The sequence below is a fragment of the Paralichthys olivaceus genome, chromosome 1 (assembly GCF_024713975.1).
Source record: "Paralichthys olivaceus isolate ysfri-2021 chromosome 1, ASM2471397v2, whole genome shotgun sequence".
Taxonomy (NCBI): Eukaryota; Metazoa; Chordata; class Actinopteri; order Pleuronectiformes; family Paralichthyidae; genus Paralichthys; species Paralichthys olivaceus.
Genome location: NC_091093.1, coordinates 20032505 through 20053600, shown reverse-complemented (window position 1 = coordinate 20053600; position 21096 = coordinate 20032505). Strand labels below are relative to the sequence as shown.

Genomic DNA, 21096 nt, shown 5'->3' with positions numbered 1-21096 from the left:
CCAAAAAATCAAACACTAATCACAACCCTAACCCTACCCCTTCCAAAGGTCGTAGAAGCTCGGGGGTGGTACCAATGGATCGGGCATAGCCACATTAGTGGAGATGGAACCAACTTCCAAGTCTCTATGACCTACAGAAAAAAAGTTATTGAAGAATATCTTGAGCTCCAATGGGTATTCATCCCTAACCCTAACCCTAATAGCAACCCTAACCCTAACCCTAATAGCAACCCTAACCCTAACCCTAATCACAACCCTAACCCTAACCCTGATTGCAACCCTAACCCTAACCCTAACCCTAATTGCAACCCTAACCCATATTAGGGATTAATTGGAATAACTCTGCGCTGCTTGCTCGAAACGTGCTGAAATTCGGTGTGGTTGTGTGGCAGGCCACCCTTTATTAATCATGAAATGCACAAGTCTCTAGGACTTTCAGAAGAAAAGTTATTCAAAAATATCTTGTACTTTTTTTTATAGATTTGGTGGTTTCACCATTTCCGAAGGTCATAGAAGCTCGGAGATGTTCCCAATGGATCGGGCAGAGCCACATTAGTGTAGATGGAACCAACTTCCAAGTCTCTATGACCTTCAGAAAAAAAGTTATTGAACAATATCTTGAACTCCTATAGGTTTTCATCCCTAACCCTAACCCTAATCACAACCAAAAAATCAAACACTAATCACAACCCTAACCCTACCCCTTCCAAAGGTCGTAGAAGCTCGGGGGTGGTACCAATGGATCGGGCATAGCCACATTAGTGGAGATGGAACCAACTTCCAAGTCTCTATGACCTACAGAAAAAAAGTTATTGAAGAATATCTTGAGCTCCAATGGGTATTCATCCCTAACCCTAACCCTAATAGCAACCCTAACCCTAACCCTAATCACAACCCTAACCCTAACCCTGATTGCAACCCTAACCCTAACCCTAACCCTAATTGCAACCCTAACCCATATTAGGGATTAATTGGAATAACTCTGCGCTGCTTGCTCGAAACGTGCTGAAATTCGGTGTGGTTGTGTGGCAGGCCACCCTTTATTAATCATGAAATGCACAAGTCTCTAGGACTTTCAGAAGAAAAGTTATTCAAAAATATCTTGTACTTTTTTTTATAGATTTGGTGGTTTCACCATTTCCGAAGGTCATAGAAGCTCGGAGATGGTCCCAATGGATCGGGCAGAGCCACATTAGTGTAGATGGAACCAACTTCCAAGTCTCTATGACCTTCAGAAAAAAAGTTATTGAACAATATCTTGAACTCCTATAGGTTTTCATCCCTAACCCTAACCCTAATCACAACCAAAAAATCAAACACTAATCACAACCCTAACCCTACCCCTTCCAAAGGTCGTAGAAGCTCGGGGGTGGTACCAATGGATCGGGCATAGCCACATTAGTGGAGATGGAACCAACTTCCAAGTCTCTATGACCTACAGAAAAAAAGTTATTGAAGAATATCTTGAGCTCCAATGGGTATTCATCCCTAACCCTAACCCTAATAGCAACCCTAACCCTAACCCTAATAGCAACCCTAACCCTAACCCTAATCACAACCCTAACCCTAACCCTAATTGCAACCCTAACCCTAACCCTAACCCTAACCCTAATTGCAACCCTAACCCATATTAGGGATTAATTGGAATAACTCTGCGCTGCTTGCTCAAAACGTGCTGAAATTCGGTGTGGTTGTGTGGCAGGCCACCCTTTATTAATCATGAAATGCACAAGTCTCTAGGACTTTCAGAAGAAAAGTTATTCAAAAATATCTTGTACTTTTTTTTATAGATTTGGTGGTTTCACCATTTCCGAAGGTCATAGAAGCTCGGAGATGGTCCCAATGGATCGGGCAGAGCCACATTAGTGTAGATGGAACCAACTTCCAAGTCTCTATGACCTTCAGAAAAAAAGTTATTGAACAATATCTTGAACTCCTATAGGTTTTCATCCCTAACCCTAACCCTAATCACAACCAAAAAATCAAACACTAATCACAACCCTAACCCTACCCCTTCCAAAGGTCGTAGAAGCTCGGGGGTGGTACCAATGGATCGGGCATAGCCACATTAGTGGAGATGGAACCAACTTCCAAGTCTCTATGACCTACAGAAAAAAAGTTATTGAAGAATATCTTGAGCTCCAATGGGTATTCATCCCTAACCCTAACCCTAATAGCAACCCTAACCCTAACCCTAATAGCAACCCTAACCCTAACCCTAATCACAACCCTAACCCTAACCCTAATTGCAACCCTAACCCTAACCCTAACCCTAACCCTAATTGCAACCCTAACCCATATTAGGGATTAATTGGAATAACTCTGCGCTGCTTGCTCGAAACGTGCTGAAATTCGGTGTGGTTGTGTGGCAGGCCACCCTTTATTAATCATGAAATGCACAAGTCTCTAGGACTTTCAGAAGAAAAGTTATTCAAAAATATCTTGTACTTTTTTTTATAGATTTGGTGGTTTCACCATTTCCGAAGGTCATAGAAGCTCGGAGATGGTCCCAATGGATCGGGCAGAGCCACATTAGTGTAGATGGAACCAACTTCCAAGTCTCTATGACCTTCAGAAAAAAAGTTATTGAACAATATCTTGAACTCCTATAGGTTTTCATCCCTAACCCTAACCCTAATCACAACCAAAAAATCAAACACTAATCACAACCCTAACCCTACCCCTTCCAAAGGTCGTAGAAGCTCGGGGGTGGTACCAATGGATCGGGCATAGCCACATTAGTGGAGATGGAACCAACTTCCAAGTCTCTATGACCTACAGAAAAAAAGTTATTGAAGAATATCTTGAGCTCCAATGGGTATTCATCCCTAACCCTAACCCTAATAGCAACCCTAACCCTAACCCTAATAGCAACCCTAACCCTAACCCTAATCACAACCCTAACCCTAACCCTAATTGCAACCCTAACCCTAACCCTAACCCTAATTGCAACCCTAACCCATATTAGGGATTAATTGGAATAACTCTGCGCTGCTTGCTCGAAACGTGCTGAAATTCGGTGTGGTTGTGTGGCAGGCCACCCTTTATTAATCATGAAATGCACAAGTCTCTAGGACTTTCAGAAGAAAAGTTATTCAAAAATATCTTGTACTTTTTTTTATAGATTTGGTGGTTTCACCATTTCCGAAGGTCATAGAAGCTCGGAGATGGTCCCAATGGATCGGGCAGAGCCACATTAGTGTAGATGGAACCAACTTCCAAGTCTCTATGACCTTCAGAAAAAAAGTTATTGAACAATATCTTGAACTCCTATAGGTTTTCATCCCTAACCCTAACCCTAACCCTAATCACAACCAAAAAATCAAACACTAATCACAACCCTAACCCTACCCCTTCCAAAGGTCGTAGAAGCTCGGGGGTGGTACCAATGGATCGGGCATAGCCACATTAGTGGAGATGGAACCAACTTCCAAGTCTCTATGACCTACAGAAAAAAAGTTATTGAAGAATATCTTGAGCTCCAATGGGTATTCATCCCTAACCCTAACCCTAATAGCAACCCTAACCCTAACCCTAATAGCAACCCTAACCCTAACCCTAATCACAACCCTAACCCTAATTGCAACCCTAACCCTAACCCTAACCCTAATTGCAACCCTAACCCATATTAGGGATTAATTGGAATAACTCTGCGCTGCTTGCTCGAAACGTGCTGAAATTCGGTGTGGTTGTGTGGCAGGCCACCCTTTATTAATCATGAAATGCACAAGTCTCTAGGACTTTCAGAAGAAAAGTTATTCAAAAATATCTTGTACTTTTTTTTATAGATTTGGTGGTTTCACCATTTCCGAAGGTCATAGAAGCTCGGAGATGGTCCCAATGGATCGGGCAGAGCCACATTAGTGTAGATGGAACCAACTTCCAAGTCTCTATGACCTTCAGAAAAAAAGTTATTGAACAATATCTTGAACTCCTATAGGTTTTCATCCCTAACCCTAACCCTAATCACAACCAAAAAATCAAACACTAATCACAACCCTAACCCTACCCCTTCCAAAGGTCGTAGAAGCTCGGGGGTGGTACCAATGGATCGGGCATAGCCACATTAGTGGAGATGGAACCAACTTCCAAGTCTCTATGACCTACAGAAAAAAAGTTATTGAAGAATATCTTGAGCTCCAATGGGTATTCATCCCTAACCCTAACCCTAATAGCAACCCTAACCCTAACCCTAATAGCAACCCTAACCCTAACCCTAATCACAACCCTAACCCTAACCCTAATTGCAACCCTAACCCTAACCCTAACCCTAATTGCAACCCTAACCCATATTAGGGATTAATTGGAATAACTCTGCGCTGCTTGCTCGAAACGTGCTGAAATTCGGTGTGGTTGTGTGGCAGGCCACCCTTTATTAATCATGAAATGCACAAGTCTCTAGGACTTTCAGAAGAAAAGTTATTCAAAAATATCTTGTACTTTTTTTTATAGATTTGGTGGTTTCACCATTTCCGAAGGTCGTAGAAGCTCGGAGATGGTCCCAATGGATCGGGCAGAGCCACATTAGTGTAGATGGAACCAACTTCCAAGTCTCTATGACCTTCAGAAAAAAAGTTATTGAACAATATCTTGAACTCCTATAGGTTTTCATCCCTAACCCTAACCCTAATCACAACCAAAAAATCAAACACTAATCACAACCCTAACCCTACCCCTTCCAAAGGTCGTAGAAGCTCGGGGGTGGTACCAATGGATCGGGCATAGCCACATTAGTGGAGATGGAACCAACTTCCAAGTCTCTATGACCTACAGAAAATAAGTTATTGAAGAATATCTTGAGCTCCAATGGGTATTCATCCCTAACCCTAACCCTAATAGCAACCCTAACCCTAACCCTAATAGCAACCCTAACCCTAACCCTAATCACAACCCTAACCCTAACCCTAATTGCAACCCTAACCCTAACCCTAACCCTAACCCTAATTGCAACCCTAACCCATATTAGGGATTAATTGGAATAACTCTGCGCTGCTTGCTCGAAACGTGCTGAAATTCGGTGTGGTTGTGTGGCAGGCCACCCTTTATTAATCATGAAATGCACAAGTCTCTAGGACTTTCAGAAGAAAAGTTATTCAAAAATATCTTGTACTTTTTTTTATAGATTTGGTGGTTTCACCATTTCCGAAGGTCGTAGAAGCTCGGAGATGGTCCCAATGGATCGGGCAGAGCCACATTAGTGTAGATGGAACCAACTTCCAAGTCTCTATGACCTTCAGAAAAAAAGTTATTGAACAATATCTTGAACTCCTATAGGTTTTCATCCCTAACCCTAACCCTAATCACAACCAAAAAATCAAACACTAATCACAACCCTAACCCTACCCCTTCCAAAGGTCGTAGAAGCTCGGGGGTGGTACCAATGGATCGGGCATAGCCACATTAGTGGAGATGGAACCAACTTCCAAGTCTCTATGACCTACAGAAAAAAAGTTATTGAAGAATATCTTGAGCTCCAATGGGTATTCATCCCTAACCCTAACCCTAATAGCAACCCTAACCCTAACCCTAATAGCAACCCTAACCCTAACCCTAATCACAACCCTAACCCTAACCCTAATTGCAACCCTAACCCTAACCCTAACCCTAATTGCAACCCTAACCCATATTAGGGATTAATTGGAATAACTCTGCGCTGCTTGCTCGAAACGTGCTGAAATTCGGTGTGGTTGTGTGGCAGGCCACCCTTTATTAATCATGAAATGCACAAGTCTCTAGGACTTTCAGAAGAAAAGTTATTCAAAAATATCTTGTACTTTTTTTTATAGATTTGGTGGTTTCACCATTTCCGAAGGTCGTAGAAGCTCGGAGATGGTCCCAATGGATCGGGCAGAGCCACATTAGTGTAGATGGAACCAACTTCCAAGTCTCTATGACCTTCAGAAAAAAAGTTATTGAACAATATCTTGAACTCCTATAGGTTTTCATCCCTAACCCTAACCCTAATCACAACCAAAAAATCAAACACTAATCACAACCCTAACCCTACCCCTTCCAAAGGTCGTAGAAGCTCGGGGGTGGTACCAATGGATCGGGCATAGCCACATTAGTGGAGATGGAACCAACTTCCAAGTCTCTATGACCTACAGAAAAAAAGTTATTGAAGAATATCTTGAGCTCCAATGGGTATTCATCCCTAACCCTAACCCTAATAGCAACCCTAACCCTAACCCTAATAGCAACCCTAACCCTAACCCTAATCACAACCCTAACCCTAACCCTAATTGCAACCCTAACCCTAACCCTAACCCTAACCCTAATTGCAACCCTAACCCATATTAGGGATTAATTGGAATAACTCTGCGCTGCTTGCTCGAAACGTGCTGAAATTCGGTGTGGTTGTGTGGCAGGCCACCCTTTATTAATCATGAAATGCACAAGTCTCTAGGACTTTCAGAAGAAAAGTTATTCAAAAATATCTTGTACTTTTTTTTATAGATTTGGTGGTTTCACCATTTCCGAAGGTCGTAGAAGCTCGGAGATGGTCCCAATGGATCGGGCAGAGCCACATTAGTGTAGATGGAACCAACTTCCAAGTCTCTATGACCTTCAGAAAAAAAGTTATTGAACAATATCTTGAACTCCTATAGGTTTTCATCCCTAACCCTAACCCTAATCACAACCAAAAAATCAAACACTAATCACAACCCTAACCCTACCCCTTCCAAAGGTCGTAGAAGCTCGGGGGTGGTACCAATGGATCGGGCATAGCCACATTAGTGGAGATGGAACCAACTTCCAAGTCTCTATGACCTACAGAAAAAAAGTTATTGAAGAATATCTTGAGCTCCAATGGGTATTCATCCCTAACCCTAACCCTAATAGCAACCCTAACCCTAACCCTAATAGCAACCCTAACCCTAACCCTAATCACAACCCTAACCCTAACCCTAATTGCAACCCTAACCCTAACCCTAACCCTAACCCTAATTGCAACCCTAACCCATATTAGGGATTAATTGGAATAACTCTGCGCTGCTTGCTCGAAACGTGCTGAAATTCGGTGTGGTTGTGTGGCAGGCCACCCTTTATTAATCATGAAATGCACAAGTCTCTAGGACTTTCAGAAGAAAAGTTATTCAAAAATATCTTGTACTTTTTTTTATAGATTTGGTGGTTTCACCATTTCCGAAGGTCGTAGAAGCTCGGAGATGGTCCCAATGGATCGGGCAGAGTCACATTAGTGGAGATTGAACCAACTTCCAAGTCTCTATGACCTTCAGAAAAAAAGTTATTGAACAATATCTTGAACTCCTATAGGTTTTCATCCCTAACCCTAACCCTAATCACAACCAAAAAATCAAACACTAATCACAACCCTAACCCTACCCCTTCCAAAGGTCGTAGAAGCTCGGGGGTGGTACCAATGGATCGGGCATAGCCACATTAGTGGAGATGGAACCAACTTCCAAGTCTCTATGACCTACAGAAAAAAAGTTATTGAAGAATATCTTGAGCTCCAATGGGTATTCATCCCTAACCCTAACCCTAATAGCAACCCTAACCCTAACCCTAATAGCAACCCTAACCCTAACCCTAATCACAACCCTAACCCTAACCCTAATTGCAACCCTAACCCTAACCCTAACCCTAATTGCAACCCTAACCCATATTAGGGATTAATTGGAATAACTCCGCGCTGCTTGCTCGAAACGTGCTGAAATTCGGTGTGGTTGTGTGGCAGGCCACCCTTTATTAATCATGAAATGCACAAGTCTCTAGGACTTTCAGAAGAAAAGTTATTCAAAAATATCTTGTACTTTTTTTAATAGATTTGGTGGTTTCACCATTTCCGAAGGTCGTAGAAGCTCGGGGATGGTCCCAATGGATCGGGCTGAGCCACATTAGTGGAGATGGAACCAACTTCCAAGTCTCTATGACCTTCAGAAAAAAGGTTATTGAACAATATCTTGAACTCCTATAGGTTTTCATCCCTAACCCTAACCCTAATCACAACCAAAAAATCAAACACTAATCACAACCCTAACCCTACCCCTTCCAAAGGTCGTAGAAGCTCGGGGGTGGTACCAATGGATCGGGCATAGCCACATTAGTGGAGATGGAACCAACTTCCAAGTCTCTATGACCTACAGAAAAAAAGTTATTGAAGAATATCTTGAGCTCCAATGGGTATTCATCCCTAACCCTAACCCTAATAGCAACCCTAACCCTAACCCTAATCACAACCCTAACCCTAACCCTAATTGCAACCCTAACCCTAACCCTAACCCTAATTGCAACCCTAACCCATATTAGGGATTAATTGGAATAACTCTGCGCTGCTTGCTCGAAACGTGCTGAAATTCGGTGTGGTTGTGTGGCAGGCCACCCTTTATTAATCATGAAATGCACAAGTCTCTAGGACTTTCAGAAGAAAAGTTATTCAAAAATATCTTGTACTTTTTTTTATAGATTTGGTGGTTTCACCATTTCCGAAGGTCGTAGAAGCTCGGGGATGGTCCCAATGGATCGGGCAGAGCCACATTAGTGGAGATGGAACCAACTTCCAAGTCTCTATGACCTTCAGAAAAAAAGTTATTGAACAATATCTTGAACTCCTATAGGTTTTCATCCCTAACCCTAACCCTAATCACAACCAAAAAATCAAACACTAATCACAACCCTAACCCTACCCCTTCCAAAGGTCGTAGAAGCTCGGGGGTGGTACCAATGGATCGGGCATAGCCACATTAGTGGAGATGGAACCAACTTCCAAGTCTCTATGACCTACAGAAAAAAGGTTATTGAAGAATATCTTGAGCTCCAATGGGTATTCATCCCTAACCCTAACCCTAATAGCAACCCTAACCCTAACCCTAATCACAACCCTAACCCTAACCCTAATTGCAACCCTAACCCTAACCCTAACCCTAATTGCAACCCTAACCCATATTAGGGATTAATTGGAATAACTCTGCGCTGCTTGCTCGAAACGTGCTGAAATTCGGTGTGGTTGTGTGGCAGGCCACCCTTTATTAATCATGAAATGCACAAGTCTCTAGGACTTTCAGAAGAAAAGTTATTCAAAAATATCTTGTACTTTTTTTTATAGATTTGGTGGTTTCACCATTTCCGAAGGTCGTAGAAGCTCGGAGATGGTCCCAATGGATCGGGCAGAGCCACATTAGTGGAGATGGAACCAACTTCCAAGTCTCTATGACCTTCAGAAAAAAAGTTATTGAACAATATCTTGAACTCCTATAGGTTTTCATCCCTAACCCTAACCCTAATCACAACCAAAAAATCAAACACTAATCACAATCACAACCCTAACCCTACCCCTTCCAAAGGTCGTAGAAGCTCGGGGGTGGTACCAATGGATCGGGCATAGCCACATTAGTGGAGATGGAACCAACTTCCAAGTCTCTATGACCTACAGAAAAAAGGTTATTGAAGAATATCTTGAGCTCCAATGGGTATTCATCCCTAACCCTAACCCTAATAGCAACCCTAACCCTAACCCTAATCACAACCCTAACCCTAACCCTAATTGCAACCCTAACCCTAACCCTAACCCTAACCCTAATTGCAACCCTAACCCATATTAGGGATTAATTGGAATAACTCTGCGCTGCTTGCTCGAAACGTGCTGAAATTCGGTGTGGTTGTGTGGCAGGCCACCCTTTATTAATCATGAAATGCACAAGTCTCTAGGACTTTCAGAAGAAAAGTTATTCAAAAATATCTTGTACTTTTTTTTATAGATTTGGTGGTTTCACCATTTCCGAAGGTCGTAGAAGCTCGGGGATGGTCCCAATGGATCGGGCAGAGCCACATTAGTGGAGATGGAACCAACTTCCAAGTCTCTATGACCTTCAGAAAAAAAGTTATTGAACAATATCTTGAACTCCTATAGGTTTTCATCCCTAACCCTAACCCTAATCACAACCAAAAAATCAAACACTAATCACAACCCTAACCCTACCCCTTCCAAAGGTCGTAGAAGCTCGGGGGTGGTACCAATGGATCGGGCATAGCCACATTAGTGGAGATGGAACCAACTTCCAAGTCTCTATGACCTACAGAAAAAAGGTTATTGAAGAATATCTTGAGCTCCAATGGGTATTCATCCCTAACCCTAACCCTAATAGCAACCCTAACCCTAACCCTAATAGCAACCCTAACCCTAACCCTAATCACAACCCTAACCCTAACCCTAATTGCAACCCTAACCCTAACCCTAACCCTAACCCTAATTGCAACCCTAACCCATATTAGGGATTAATTGGAATAACTCTGCGCTGCTTGCTCGAAACGTGCTGAAATTCGGTGTGGTTGTGTGGCAGGCCACCCTTTATTAATCATGAAATGCACAAGTCTCTAGGACTTTCAGAAGAAAAGTTATTCAAAAATATCTTGTACTTTTTTTTATAGATTTGGTGGTTTCACCATTTCCGAAGGTCGTAGAAGCTCGGAGATGGTCCCAATGGATCGGGCAGAGCCACATTAGTGTAGATGGAACCAACTTCCAAGTCTCTATGACCTTCAGAAAAAAAGTTATTGAACAATATCTTGAACTCCTATAGGTTTTCATCCCTAACCCTAACCCTAATCACAACCAAAAAATCAAACACTAATCACAACCCTAACCCTAACCCTTCCAAAGGTCGTAGAAGCTCGGGGGTGGTACCAATGGATCGGGCATAGCCACATTAGTGGAGATGGAACCAACTTCCAAGTCTCTATGACCTACAGAAAAAAAGTTATTGAAGAATATCTTGAGCTCCAATGGGTATTCATCCCTAACCCTAACCCTAATAGCAACCCTAACCCTAACCCTAATCACAACCCTAACCCTAACCCTAATTGCAACCCTAACCCTAACCCTAACCCTAATTGCAACCCTAACCCATATTAGGGATTAATTGGAATAACTCCGCGCTGCTTGCTCGAAACGTGCTGAAATTCGGTGTGGTTGTGTGGCAGGCCACCCTTTATTAATCATGAAATGCACAAGTCTCTAGGACTTTCAGAAGAAAAGTTATTCAAAAATATCTTGTACTTTTTTTTATAGATTTGGTGGTTTCACCATTTCCGAAGGCCGTAGAAGCTCGGGGATGGTCCCAACGGATCGGGCAGAGCCACATTAGTGTAGATGGAACCAACTTCCAAGTCTCTATGACCTTCAGAAAAAAAGTTATTGAACAATATCTTGAACTCCTATAGGTTTTCATCCCTAACCCTAACCCTAATCACAACCAAAAAATCAAACACTAATCACAACCCTAACCCTACCCCTTCCAAAGGTCGTAGAAGCTCGGGGGTGGTACCAATGGATCAGGCATAGCCACATTAGTGGAGATGGAACCAACTTCCAAGTCTCTATGACCTACAGAAAAAAGGTTATTGAAGAATATCTTGAGCTCCAATGGGTATTCATCCCTAACCCTAACCCTAATAGCAACCCTAACCCTAACCCTAATCACAACCCTAACCCTAACCCTAATTGCAACCCTAACCCTAACCCTAACCCTAACCCTAATTGCAACCCTAACCCATATTAGGGATTAATTGGAATAACTCCGCGCTGCTTGCTCGAAACGTGCTGAAATTTGGTGTGGTTGTGTGGCAGGCCACCCTTTATTAATCATGAAATGCACAAGTCTCTAGGACTTTCAGAAGAAAAGTTATTCAAAAATATCTTGTACTTTTTTTTTATAGATTTGGTGGTTTCACCATTTCCGAAGGTCGTAGAAGCTCGGGGATGGTCCCAACGGATCGGGCAGAGCCACATTAGTGGAGATGGAACCAACTTCCAAGTCTCTATGACCTTCAGAAAAAAAGTTATTGAACAATATCTTGAACTCCTATAGGTTTTCATCCCTAACCCTAACCCTAATCACAACCAAAAAATCAAACATTAATCACAACCCTAACCCTACCCCTTCCAAAGGTCGTAGAAGCTCGGGGGTGGTACCAATGGATCGGGCATAGCCACATTAGTGGAGATGGAACCAACTTCCAAGTCTCTATGACCTACAGAAAAAAAGTTATTGAAGAATATCTTGAGCTCCAATGGGTATTCATCCCTAACCCTAACCCTAATAGCAACCCTAACCCTAATCACAACCCTAACCCTAACCCTAATTGCAACCCTAACCCTAACCCTAACCCTAATTGCAACCCTGACCCATATTAGGGATTAATTGGAATAACTCCGCGCTGCTTGCTCGAAACGTGCTGAAATTCGGTGTGGTTGTGTGGCAGGCCACCCTTTATTAATCATGAAATGCACAAGTCTCTAGGACTTTCAGAAGAAAAGTTATTCAAAAATATCTTGTACTTTTTTTATAGATTTGGTGGTTTCACCATTTCCGAAGGTCGTAGAAGCTCGGGGATGGTCCCAATGGATCGGGCAGAGCCACATTAGTGGTGATGGAACCAACTTCCAAGTCTCTATGACCTTCAGAAAAAAAGTTATTGAACAATATCTTGAACTCCTATAGGTTTTCATCCCTAACCCAAACCCTAATCACAACCAAAAAATCAAACACTAATCACAACCCTAACCCTACCCCTTGCAAAGGTCGTAGAAGCTCGGGGGTGGTACCAATGGATCGGGCATAGCCACATTAGTGGAGATGGAACCAACTTCCAAGTCTCTATGACCTACAGAAAAAAAGTTATTGAAGAATATCTTGAGCTCCAATGGGTATTCATCCCTAACCCTAACCCTAATAGCAACCCTAACCCTAACCCTAATCACAACCCTAACCCTAACCCTAATTGCAACCCTAACCCTAACCCTAACCCTAATTACAACCCTAACCCATATTAGGGATTAATTGGAATAACTCTGCGCTGCTTGCTCGAAACGTGCTGAAATTCGGTGTGGTTGTGTGGCAGGCCACCCTTTATTAATCATGAAATGCACAAGTCTCTAGGACTTTCAGAAGAAAAGTTATTCAAAAATATCTTGTCCTTTTTTTTATAGATTTGGTGGTTTCACCATTTCCGAAGGTCGTAGAAGCTCGGGGATGGTCCCAATGGATCGGGCAGAGCCATATTAGTGGAGATGGAACCAACTTCCAAGTCTCTATGACCTTCAGAAAAAAAGTTATTGAACAATATCTTGAACTCCTATAGGTTTTCATCCCTAACCCTAACCCTAATCACAACCAAAAAATCAAACACTAATCACAACCCTAACCCTACCCCTTCCAAAGGTCGTAGAAGCTCGGGGGTGGTACCAATGGATCGGGCATAGCCACATTAGTGGAGATGGAACCAACTTCCAAGTCTCTATGACCTACAGAAAAAAAGTTATTGAAGAATATCTTGAGCTCCAATGGGTATTCATCCCTAACCCTAACCCTAATTGCAACCCTAACCCTAACCCTAATCACAACCCTAACCCATATTAGGGATTAATTGGAATAACTCTGCGCTGCTTGCTCGAAACGTGCTGAAATTCGGTGTGGTTGTGTGGCAGGCCACCCTTTATTAATCATGAAATGCACAAGTCTCTAGGACTTTCAGAAGAAAAGTTATTCAAAAATATCTTGTACTTTTTTTTATAGATTTGGTGGTTTCACCATTTCCGAAGGTCGTAGAAGCTCGGAGATGGTCCCAATGGATCGGGCAGAGCCACATTAGTGTAGATGGAACCAACTTCCAAGTCTCTATGACCTTCAGAAAAAAAGTTATTGAACAATATCTTGAACTCCTATAGGTTTTCATCCCTAACCCTAACCCTAATCACAACCAAAAAATCAAACACTAATCACAACCCTAACCCTACCCCTTCCAAAGGTCGTAGAAGCTCGGGGGTGGTACCAATGGATCAGGCATAGCCACATTAGTGGAGATGGAACCAACTTCCAAGTCTCTATGACCTACAGAAAAAAGGTTATTGAAGAATATCTTGAGCTCCAATGGGTATTCATCCCTAACCCTAACCCTAATAGCAACCCTAACCCTAACCCTAATCACAACCCTAACCCTAACCCTAATTGCAACCCTAACCCTAACCCTAACCCTAACCCTAATTGCAACCCTAACCCATATTAGGGATTAATTGGAATAACTCCGCGCTGCTTGCTCGAAACGTGCTGAAATTTGGTGTGGTTGTGTGGCAGGCCACCCTTTATTAATCATGAAATGCACAAGTCTCTAGGACTTTCAGAAGAAAAGTTATTCAAAAATATCTTGTACTTTTTTTTTATAGATTTGGTGGTTTCACCATTTCCGAAGGTCGTAGAAGCTCGGGGATGGTCCCAACGGATCGGGCAGAGCCACATTAGTGGAGATGGAACCAACTTCCAAGTCTCTATGACCTTCAGAAAAAAAGTTATTGAACAATATCTTGAACTCCTATAGGTTTTCATCCCTAACCCTAACCCTAATCACAACCAAAAAATCAAACATTAATCACAACCCTAACCCTACCCCTTCCAAAGGTCGTAGAAGCTCGGGGGTGGTACCAATGGATCGGGCATAGCCACATTAGTGGAGATGGAACCAACTTCCAAGTCTCTATGACCTACAGAAAAAAAGTTATTGAAGAATATCTTGAGCTCCAATGGGTATTCATCCCTAACCCTAACCCTAATAGCAACCCTAACCCTAATCACAACCCTAACCCTAACCCTAATTGCAACCCTAACCCTAACCCTAATTGCAACCCTGACCCATATTAGGGATTAATTGGAATAACTCCGCGCTGCTTGCTCGAAACGTGCTGAAATTCGGTGTGGTAGTGTGGCAGGCCACCCTTTATTAATCATGAAATGCACAAGTCTCTAGGACTTTCAGAAGAAAAGTTATTCAAAAATATCTTGTACTTTTTTTATAGATTTGGTGGTTTCACCATTTCCGAAGGTCGTAGAAGCTCGGGGATGGTCCCAATGGATCGGGCAGAGCCACATTAGTGGTGATGGAACCAACTTCCAAGTCTCTATGACCTTCAGAAAAAAAGTTATTGAACAATATCTTGAACTCCTATAGGTTTTCATCCCTAACCCAAACCCTAATCACAACCAAAAAATCAAACACTAATCACAACCCTAACCCTACCCCTTGCAAAGGTCGTAGAAGCTCGGGGGTGGTACCAATGGATCGGGCATAGCCACATTAGTGGAGATGGAACCAACTTCCAAGTCTCTATGACCTACAGAAAAAAAGTTATTGAAGAATATCTTGAGCTCCAATGGGTATTCATCCCTAACCCTAACCCTAATAGCAACCCTAACCCTAACCCTAATCACAACCCTAACCCTAACCCTAATTGCAACCCTAACCCTAACCCTAACCCTAATTACAACCCTAACCCATATTAGGGATTAATTGGAATAACTCTGCGCTGCTTGCTCGAAACGTGCTGAAATTTGGTGTGGTTGTGTGGCAGGCCACCCTTTATTAATCATGAAATGCACAAGTCTCTAGGACTTTCAGAAGAAAAGTTATTCAAAAATATCTTGTACTTTTTTTTATAGATTTGGTGGTTTCACCATTTCCGAAGGTCGTAGAAGCTCGGGGATGGTCCCAATGGATCGGGCAGAGCCACATTAGTGGAGATGGAACCAACTTCCAAGTCTCTATGACCTTCAGAAAAAAAGTTATTGAACAATATCTTGAACTCCTATAGGTTTTCATCCCTAACCCTAACCCTAATCACAACCAAAAAATCAAACACTAATCACAACCCTAACCCTACCCCTTCCAAAGGTCGTAGAAGCTCGGGGGTGGTACCAATGGATCGGGCATAGCCACATTAGTGGAGATGGAACCAACTTCCAAGTCTCTATGACCTACAGAAAAAAAGTTATTGAAGAATATCTTGAGCTCCAATGGGTATTCATCCCTAACCCTAACCCTAATTGCAACCCTAACCCTAACCCTAATCACAACCCTAACCCATATTAGGGATTAATTGGAATAACTCTGCGCTGCTTGCTCGAAACGTGCTGAAATTCGGTGTGGTTGTGTGGCAGGCCACCCTTTATTAATCATGAAATGCACAAGTCTCTAGGACTTTCAGAAGAAAAGTTATTCAAAAATATCTTGTACTTTTTTTTATAGATTTGGTGGTTTCACCATTTCCGAAGGTCGTAGGAGCCTGGGGGATGGTCCCAATGGATCGGGCAAAGCCACATTAGTGGAGATGGAACCAACTTCCAAGTCTCTATGACCTTCAGAAAAAAAGTTATTGAACAATATCTTGAACTCCTATAGGTTTTCATCCCTAACCCTAACCCTAATCACAACCAAAAAATCAAACACTAATCACAACCCTAACCCTACCCCTTCCAAAGGTCGTAGAAGCTCGGGGGTGGTACCAATGGATCGGGCATAGCCACATTAGTGGAGATGGAACCAACTTCCAAGTCTCTATGACCTACAGAAAAAAAGTTATTGAAGAATATCTTGAGCTCCAATGGGTATTCATCTCTAACCCTAACCCTAATAGCAACCCTAACCCTAACCCTAATCACAACCCTAACCCTAACCCTAATTGCAACCCTAACCCTAACCCTAACCCTAATTGCAACCCTAACCCATATTAGGGATTAATTGGAATAACTCCGCGCTGCTTGCTCGAAACGTGCTGAAATTCGGTGTGGTTGTGTGGCAGGCCACCCTTTATTAATCATGAAATGCACAAGTCTCTAGGACTTTCAGAAGAAAAGTTATTCAAAAATATCTTGTACTTTTTTTTTATAGATTTGGTGGTTTCACCATTTCCGAAGGTCGTAGAAGCTCGGGGATGGTCCCAAGGGATCGGGCAGAGCCACATTAGTGGAGATGGAACCAACTTCCAAGTCTCTATGACCTTCAGAAAAAAAGTTATTGAACAATATCTTGAACTCCTATAGGTTTTCATCCCTAACCCTAACCCTAATCACAACCAAAAAATCAAACATTAATCACAACCCTAACCCTACCCCTTCCAAAGGTCGTAGAAGCTCGGGGGTGGTACCAATGGATCGGGCATAGTCACATTAGTGGAGATGGAACCAACTTCCAAGTCTCTATGACCTACAGAAAAAAAGTTATTGAAGAATATCTTGAGCTCCAATGGGTATTCATCCCTAACCCTAACCCTAATAGCAACCCTAACCCTAACCCTAATCACAACCCTAACCCTAACCCTAATTGCAACCCTAACCCTAACCCTAACCCTAATTGCAACCCTAACCCATATTAGGGATTAATTGGAATAACTCTGCGCTGCTTGCTCGAAACGTGCTGAAATTCGGTGTGGTTGTGTGGCAGGCCACCCTCTATTAATCATGAAATGCACAAGTCTCTAGGACTTTCAGAAGAAAAGTTATTCAAAAATATCTTGTACTTTTTTTTATAGATTTGGTGGTTTCACCATTTCCGAAGGTCGTAGAAGCTCGGGATGGTACCAATGGATCGGGCATAGCCACATTAGTGGAGATGGAACCAACTTCCAAGTCTCTATGACCTACAGAAAAAAAGTTATTGAAGAATATCTTGAGCTCCAATGGGTATTCATCCCTAACCCTAACCCTAATAGCAACCCTAACCCTAACCCTAATCACAACCCTAACCCTAACCCTAATTGCAACCCTAACCCTAACCCTAACCCTAATTGCAACCCTAACCCATATTAGGGATTAATTGGAATAACTCTGCGCTGCTTGCTCGAAACGTGCTGAAATTCGGTGTGGATGTGTGGCAGGCCACCCTTTATTAATCATGAAATGCACAAGTCTCTAGGACTTTCAGAAGAAAAGTTATTCAAAAATATCTTGTACTTTTTTTTATAGATTTGGTGGTTTCACCATTTCCGAAGGTCGTAGAAGCTCGGGGATGGTCCCAATGGATCGGGCAGAGCCACATTAGTGGAGATGGAACCAACTTCCAAGTCTCTATGACCTTCAGAAAAAAAGTTATTGAACAATATCTTGAACTCCTATAGGTTTTCATCCCTAACCCTAACCCTAATCACAACCAAAAAATCAAACACTAATCACAACCCTAACCCTACCCCTTCCAAAGGTCGTAGAAGCTCGGGGGTGGTACCAATGGATCGGGCATAGCCACATTAGTGGAGATGGAACCAACTTCCAAGTCTCTATGACCTACAGAAAAAAAGTTATTGAAGAATATCTTGAGCTCCAATGGGTATTCATCCCTAACCCTAACCCTAATAGCAACCCTAACCCTAACCCTAATCACAACCCTAACCCTAACCCTAATTGCAACCCTAACCCTAACCCTAACCCTAATTGCAACCCTAACCCATATTAGGGATTAATTGGAATAACTCCGCGCTGCTTGCTCGAAACGTGCTGAAATTCGGTGTGGTTGTGTGGCAGGCCACCCTTTATTAATCATGAAATGCACAAGTCTCTAGGACTTTCAGAAGAAAAGTTATTCAAAAATATCTTGTACTTTTTTTTATAGATTTGGTGGTTTCACCATTTCCGAAGGTCGTAGAAGCTCGGGGATGGTCCCAATGGATCGGGCAGAGCCACATTAGTGGAGATGGAACCAACTTCCAAGTCTCTATGACCTTCAGAAAAAAAGTTATTGAACAATATCTTGAACTCCTATAGGTTTTCATCCCTAACCCTAACCCTAATCACAACCAAAAAATCAAACACTAATCACAACCCTAACCCTACCCCTTCCAAAGGTCGTAGAAGCTCGGGGGTGGTACCAATGGATCGGGCATAGCCACATTAGTGGAGATGGAACCAACTTCCAAGTCTCTATGACCTACAGAAAAAAAGTTATTGAAGAATATCTTGAGCTCCAATGGGTATTCATCCCTAACCCTAACCCTAATTGCAACCCTAACCCTAACCCTAATCACAACCCTAACCCTAACCCTAATTGCAACCCTAACCCTAACCCTAACCCTAATTGCAACCCTAACCCATATTAGGGATTAATTGGAATAACTCTGCGCTGCTTGCTCGAAACGTGCTGAAATTCGGTGTGGTTGTGTGGCAGGCCACCCTTTATTAATCATGAAATGCACAAGTCTCTAGGACTTTCAGAAGAAAAGTTATTCAAAAATATCTTGTACTTTTTTTTATAGATTTGGTGGTTTCACCATTTCCGAAGGTCGTAGGAGCCTGGGGGATGGTCCCAATGGATCGGGCAAAGCCACATTAGTGGAGATGGAACCAACTTCCAAGTCTCTATGACCTTCAGAAAAAAAGTTATTGAACAATATCTTGAACTCCTATAGGTTTTCATCCCTAACCCTAACCCTAATCACAACCAAAAAATCAAACACTAATCACAACCCTAACCCTACCCCTTCCAAAGGTCGTAGAAGCTCGGGGGTGGTACCAATGGATCGGGCATAGCCACATTAGTGGAGATGGAACCAACTTCCAAGTCTCTATGACCTACAGAAAAAAAGTTATTGAAGAATATCTTGAGCTCCAATGGGTATTCATCTCTAACCCTAACCCTAATAGCAACCCTAACCCTAACCCTAATCACAACCCTAACCCTAACCCTAATTGCAACCCTAACCCTAACCCTAACCCTAATTGCAACCCTAACCCATATTAGGGATTAATTGGAATAACTCCGCGCTGCTTGCTCGAAACGTGCTGAAATTCGGTGTGGTTGTGTGGCAGGCCACCCTTTATTAATCATGAAATGCACAAGTCTCTAGGACTTTCAGAAGAAAAGTTATTCAAAAATATCTTGTACTTTTTTTTTATAGATTTGGTGGTTTCACCATTTCCGAAGGTCGTAGAAGCTCGGGGATGGTCCCAAGGGATCGGGCAGAGCCACATTAGTGGAGATGGAACCAACTTCCAAGTCTCTATGACCTTCAGAAAAAAAGTTATTGAACAATATCTTGAACTCCTATAGGTTTTCATCCCTAACCCTAACCCTAATCACAACCAAAAAATCAAACATTAATCACAACCCTAACCCTACCCCTTCCAAAGGTCGTAGAAGCTCGGGGGTGGTACCAATGGATCGGGCATAGTCACATTAGTGGAGATGGAACCAACTTCCAAGTCTCTATGACCTACAGAAAAAAAGTTATTGAAGAATATCTTGAGCTCCAATGGGTATTCATCCCTAACCCTAACCCTAATAGCAACCCTAACCCTAACCCTAATCACAACCCTAACCCTAACCCTAATTGCAACCCTAACCCTAACCCTAACCCTAATTGCAACCCTAACCCATATTAGGGATTAATTGGAATAACTCTGCGCTGCTTGCTCGAAACGTGCTGAAATTCGGTGTGGTTGTGTGGCAGGCCACCCTCTATTAATCATGAAATGCACAAGTCTCTAGGACTTTCAGAAGAAAAGTTATTCAAAAATATCTTGTACTTTTTTTTATAGATTTGGTGGTTTCACCATTTCCGAAGGTCGTAGAAGCTCGGGATGGTACCAATGGATCGGGCATAGCCACATTAGTGGAGATGGAACCAACTTCCAAGTCTCTATGACCTACAGAAAAAAAGTTATTGAAGAATATCTTGAGCTCCAATGGGTATTCATCCCTAACCCTAACCCTAATAGCAACCCTAACCCTAACCCTAATCACAACCCTAACCCTAACCCTAATTGCAACCCTAACCCTAACCCTAACCCTAATTGCAACCCTAACCCATATTAGGGATTAATTGGAATAACTCTGCGCTGCTTGCTCGAAACGTGCTGAAATTCGGTGTGGTTGTGTGGCAGGCCACCCTTTATTAATCATGAAATGCACAAGTCTCTAGGACTTTCAGAAGAAAAGTTATTCAAAAATATCTTGTACTTTTTTTTATAGATTTGGTGGTTTCACCATTTCCGAAGGTCGTAGAAGCTCGGGGATGGTCCCAATGGATCGGGCAGAGCCACATTAGTGGAGATGGAACCAACTTCCAAGTCTCTATGACCTTCAGAAAAAAAGTTATTGAACAATATCTTGAACTCCTATAGGTTTTCATCCCTAACCCTAACCCTAATCACAACCAAAAAATCAAACACTAATCACAACCCTAACCCTACCCCTTCCAAAGGTCGTAGAAGCTCGGGGGTGGTACCAATGGATCGGGCATAGCCACATTAGTGGAGATGGAACCAACTTCCAAGTCTCTATGACCTACAGAAAAAAAGTTATTGAAGAATATCTTGA

At 42.4% G+C, this 21096-nt stretch overlaps 1 protein-coding gene across 3 annotated transcripts in view; it reads right to left on the bottom strand.

Moving 5' to 3' along the window:
* apba2b (amyloid beta (A4) precursor protein-binding, family A, member 2b) overlaps nt 1-21096 on the bottom strand; it is a 283847-nt gene that overhangs the window by 59756 nt on the left and 202995 nt on the right. The window lies entirely within an intron of this gene.